General features: G+C 37.4%; 1 non-coding gene across 1 annotated transcript; it reads right to left on the reverse strand.

Annotated features, from left to right (window-relative positions):
* Positions 1 to 1,584: 1,584 nt before the first annotated feature.
* LOC127741717 (small nucleolar RNA R71) lies at positions 1,585 to 1,688 on the reverse strand. Its single transcript, XR_008002922.1, has one exon. It is a non-coding gene; the product is annotated as a small nucleolar RNA R71 (small nucleolar RNA).
* Between the last annotated feature and the right edge of the window lie 4,265 nt (positions 1,689 to 5,953).

The following is a 5,953-nucleotide window of genomic DNA, read 5'->3' on the forward strand; positions in this document are numbered from 1 at the left end:
CGACCCAGTACACTTGCTGGTTAGTTGTGCGGAGTTGTGACAAAGTGTGATTTATGTTTGAGAGCACCAAGTCTTTAGAGCTATTGTTGATGATCACAATTTCGTCCACCAAGTTTTTGCCGCCGTTGCCGGGGATTGTTCGAGTATGAACAACTGACGGTTCATCTTGTTGTTCAGATTAGATAATTTTCTTTTTGTTTTAATTTAAAAAACTTTTCAAAAAAATCTTTCAAAAATTTTTTTCTTTATTTTCGTTTTTCTAAAGAATATTTTCGAAAAATTTATTAAGAAAATACAAAAAAATCATAAAATCATAAAAAAAAAATTTTTGGTTCTTGTTTGAGTTTTGAGTCAATTTTTAAGTTTGGTGTCAATTACATGTTTTAGAAATTATTATGCATTTTTCGAAAAATTCATGCATTCATGGTGTTCTTCATGATCTTCAAGTTGTTCTTGGTAAGTCTTCTTGTTTTGTATTTTTTGTTGTTTATCATATGCATTTTTCGTTTGTTAGAGTCCAAGCATTAAAGATTTCTAAGTTTGGTGTCTTGCATGTTTTCTTTGCATAAAATTTTTTTCAAAAAATATGTTCTTGATGTTCATCATGATCTTCAAAGTGTTCTTGGTGTTCATCTTGACATTCATAGTGTTCTCGCATGTATCATGTGTTTTGATTCATAATTTTTATGTTGTGAGTCATTTGTATGTTTTTCTCTCTCATAATTAAAAATTCAAAAATAAAAAAATATCTTTTCCTTAATTTTCTCATAATTTTCGAAAAATTGAGTTGACTTAGTCAAAAATTTTTAAAATTAGTTGTTTCTTACAAGTCAAGTCAAATTTTCAAATTTAAAAATTTTATCTTTTCAAAATCTTTTTCAAAAATCAAATCTTTTTCATTTTTCTTTCATGATTTTCGAAAGTTTCAAAAATTATTTTCAAAATCTTTTCTTAATTTTATTTCAAAATTTTCAAAAATTATGCTAACAAATAATGTGATTGGTTCAAAAATTTGAAGTTTGTTACTTTCTTGTTAAGAAAGGTTCAATCTTTAAATTCTAGAATCATATCTTTTAGTTTCTTGTTAGTCAAGTAATTAATTTTAATTTTAAAAATTAAATCTTTTCTAACCATATCTTTTTAATCATATCTTCTTATCCTATATTTTATATCATATCTTTTTCAAAATTTTATCTTTTTCAAAAATTTGATTTTAAAATATCTTATCTAACTTTTTATCTTCTTATCTTTTCAAATTTGATTTTAATATCTCAATTCCTGCCATTGGAGCAAACAATTTTGAGCTGAAACCTCAATTAGTTGCTCTAATGCAACAGAACTGCAAGTTTCATGGACTTCCATCTGAAGATCCTTACCAGTTTTTTAACTGAGTTCTTATAGATTTGTGAGATTGTTAAGACGAATGGAGTAGATCCTGAAGTCTACAGGCTCATGCTTTTCCCTTTTGCTGTAAGAGACAGAGCTAGAGCATGGTTGGACTCACAACCTAAAGATAGCCTGGACTCCTGGGATAAGCTGGTCACAGCCTTCTTGGATAAATTCTTTCCTCCTCAAAAGCTGAGCAAGCTTAGAGTGGATGTTCAGACCTTCAAGCAAAAAGATGGTGAATCCCTCTATGAAGCTTGGGAAAGATACAAGCAGATGACCAAAAAGTGTCCTTTTGACATGTTTTCAGAGTGGACCATATTAGATATATTCTATTATGGTCTATCTGAGTTTTCCAAGATGTCATTGGACCACTCTGCAGGTGGATCCATTCACCTAAAGAAAACACCTGCAGAAGCTCAGGAACTTATTGACATGGTTGCAAATAACCAATTCATGTACACTTCTGAGAGGAATTCCGTGAATAATGGGACGCCTCAGAGGAAGGGAGTTCTTGAAATTGATGCTCTGAATGCCATATTGGCTCAGAACAAAGTGTTGACTCAGCAAGTCAACATGATTTCCCAAAGTCTGAATGGATGGCAAAATGCATCCAACAGTACTAAAGAAGCATCTTCTGAAGAAGAAGCTTGTGATCCTGATAACCCTGCAATAGCAGAGGTAAATTACTTAAGTGAACCTTATGGAAACACCTACAACTCATCATGGAGAAATCATCCAAATTTCTCATGGAATGATCAACAAAAGTCTCAACAAGGCTTTAATAATAGCGGAAGAAACAGGTTTAGCAATGGTAAGCCTTTTCCATCATCTTCTCAGCAACAGACAGAGAATTATGAATAGAATACCTTTAACCTAGCAAACTTAGTCTCTGATCTGTCTAAGGCCACTTTAAGTTTCATGAATGAAACAAGGTCCTCCATCAGAAATCTGGAGGCACAAGTGGGCCAGCCGAGTAAGAAAATCACTGAAACCCCTCCTAATACTCTCCCAAGCAATACAGAAGAGAATCCAAAGAGAGAGTGCAAGGCCATTGATATAGTCAATATGGCCGAATGCAAGGAGGAGGGAGAGGATGCGAATCCCAATGAGGAAGACCTCCTGGGACGTCCTCTGAGCAAGAAGGAGTCCCCTATTGAGGACCTAAAGGAATCTGAGGCTCATATAGAGACCATAGAGATTCCATTAAATCTCCTTCTGCCATTCATGAGCTCTGAAGACTATTCTTCCTCTGAAGAGGATGAAGATGTAACTGGAGAGTAAGTTGCTCAATATTTAGAAGCTATCATGAAGCTGAATACCAAGTTGTTTGGTAATGAGACTTGGAAAGGTGAACCTCCCTTGCTCATTAGTGAACTAGATACATGGGTTCAGCAAACATTATCTCAAAAGAGACAAGATCCTGGCAAATTCTTAATACCCTGTACCATAGGCACCATGACCTTTAACAAGGCTCTATGTCACCTGGGGTCAGGCATAAATCTTATGCCACTCTATGTAATAGAGAAGCTGGGGATCATTGAGGTACAACCTGCCTTATTCTCATTACAATTGGCAGACAAGTCAGTAAGACAAGCTTATGGATTAGTAGAGGACGTGTTGGTAAAGGTTAAAGGCCTCTACATCCCTGTTGATTTCATAATCTTAGACACTAGGAAGGAGGAGGATGAATGCATCATTCTTGGAAGACCTTTCCTAGCCACAGCAGAAGCTGTGATAGATGTTAACAGAGGAAAATTAGTCCTTTAATTGAATGGGAACTACCTTGTGTTTAAGGCACACGGCCATCCTTCTATAACAAGGGAGAGTAAGCATGCAGAGCTTTTCTCAGTACAAAGTCAAACAGAGCCCCCATAGTCAAACTCTAAGTTTGGTGTTGGGAGGCCACAACCAAACTCTAAGTTTGGTGTTGAATCCCCACAACCAAACTCTAAGTTTAGTGTTGGGACTATACAACATTGACCTGATCACCTGTGAGGCTCTATGAGGGCCCACTGTCAAGCTATTGACATTAAAAGAAGCACTTATTGGGAGGCAACCCAATTTTTATTTATCTAATTTTATTTTTATTTTATTGTTCTTTTATGTTTTATTAGGTTCATGATCATGTGGAGTCATGAAAAAAATATTAAAATTAAAAACAGAATCAAAAATAGCAGAAGAAAAATCACACCCTGGAGGAAGGACCTACTGGCGTTTAAACGCCAGTAAGGAGCATCTGGCTGGCGTTTAACGCCAGAACATAGCATGGATCTGGCGTTGAACGCCAGAAACAAGCAACATCCCGGCGTTCAAATGCCAGGAATGCACCCTAAGGAGAGCTGGAGTTGAACGCCAGAAACAAGCATGGAACTGGCGTTCAACGCCAGAAACATGCTGCACATGGGCGTTGAATGCCCAGAACATGCATCACTTCGGCGTTTAAATGCCAGAATTGCATGGAAAGGCATTTTACATGCCTCATTAGTGCAGGGATGTAAATCATTGACACCTCAGAATCTGTAGATCCCATAGGATCATCTCAGGATCTGTGGACCCCACAGGATCCCCACCTACCATATTCTCACCCTACCTCCTAATCCTATAACACACTTTTCCAAAAACCCTTCACCAATCATCTCAATCTCTCTTCCCAATTACCCCCTTCACCACTCACATCCATCCACTCTTCCCCATAAACCCCACCTACCTTCAAAATTCAAAATTTTTTTCCCACCCAAACCCACCCTAAATGGCCGAACCTACTCCCCCTCCCCTCACTATATAAACCCCTCCATTCTCCTTAATTTTCACACAACACAACCCCCTCTTCTCCTTTTTGGCCGAATACACCTCTCCCCTTCTCCTCCATATTTTCTTCTTCTTCTTATTCTCTTTTTTCTTCTCTTGCTCGAGAGCGAGCAATATTTTAAGTTTGGTGTGGTAAAAGCATAAGCTTTTTTGTTTTTCCATTACCATTGATGGCACCTAAGGCCGGAGAAACCTCTAGAAAAGGGAAAGGAAAGACAAAAGCTTCCACCTCTGAGTCATGGGAGATGGAAAGATTCATCTCCATAGCCCATCAAGACCACTTCTATGATGTTGTGGCCAAGAAGAAGGTGATCCCCGAGGTCCCTTTCAAGCTCAAGAAAAATGAGTATCTGGAGATCCGACATGAGGTCCAAAGAAGAGGTTGGGAAGTTCTAACCAACCCTATCCAACAAGTCGGAATCTTAATGGTTCAAGAGTTCTATGCCAGTGCATGGATCACTAGGAACCATGATCAAAGTAAGAACCCGAACCCAAAGAATTATCTTACAATGGTTCGGGGGAAATACTTAGATTTTAGTCCAGAAAATGTGAGGTTGGCGTTCAACTTGCCCATGATGCAAGGAGATGCACGCCCCTACACTAGAAGGGTCAACTTTAATCAAAGGTTGGACCAAGTCCTTATGGACATATGTATGGAACGAGCTCAATGGAAAAGAGACTCCAAAGGCAAGCCGGTTCAACTAAGAAGACTGGACCTCAAGCTTGTGGCTAGAGGATGGTTGGGATACATCCAACGCTCCATCATTCCTACTAGCAACCGATCTGAAGTTACTGTGGATCAGGCCATCATGATTCATAGCATCATGAATGGAGATGAAGTAGAAGTTCATGAAGTCATCTCCCATGAATTCTACAAAATAGCCGATAAGTCCTCTACTTTGGCAAGGCTAGCTTTTCCTTATCTTATTTGTCATCTATGTTACTCAGCTAGAGTCATCATAGAAGGAGACATCCCCATCGAGGAGGACAAGCCCATCACTAAGAAAAGGATGGAGCAAACAAGAGAGCCCACTCATGGAACCCAAGAGACGCTTGAGGAAGCTCATCACCAAGAAATCCCGGAGATGCCTCAAGGTATGCACTTTTCTCCCAACAACTATTGGGAACAACTCAACACTTCTTTAGAAGATTTGAGTTACAATGTGGATCAATTAAGGGTGGAACATCAAGAGCACTCCATCATTCTCCATGAAATTAGAGAAAATTAAAGAGCAATAAGGGAGGAGCAACAAAGGCAAGGAAGGGACATAGAAGAGCTTAAGGATATCATTGGTCCTTCAAGAAGAAGACGCTACTAAGGTGGATTCATTCCTTGTTCTTATTTTTTCTATTTTTCATTTTTATCTATGTTTTGTGTTTCTACTTCATGATCATTAGTATGTAGTAACTATGCCTTAAAGCTATAAATAAATTCCATAAATCCTTCACCTCTCTTAAATGAAAAATGTTTTTAATTCAAAAGAACAAGAAGTACATAACTTCCGAAAATTGTCCTTGAATTTAGTTTAATTATATTGATGTGGTGACAATACTTTTTGTTTTTTGAATGAATGCTTAAACAGTGCATATTTTTTATCTTGTTTATGAATGTTAAAATTGTTGGCTCTTGAAAGAATGATGAAAAAGAGAAATGTTATTGATGATTTGAAAAATCATAAAATTGATTCTTGAAGCAAGAAAAAGCAGTGAATAGCAAAAGCGTGCGAAAAAATGGCGAAAAAAATTTAGAAAAAGA

Source organism: Arachis duranensis, chromosome 9, assembly GCF_000817695.3.
Source record: "Arachis duranensis cultivar V14167 chromosome 9, aradu.V14167.gnm2.J7QH, whole genome shotgun sequence".
Classification (NCBI taxonomy): Eukaryota; Viridiplantae; Streptophyta; class Magnoliopsida; order Fabales; family Fabaceae; genus Arachis; species Arachis duranensis.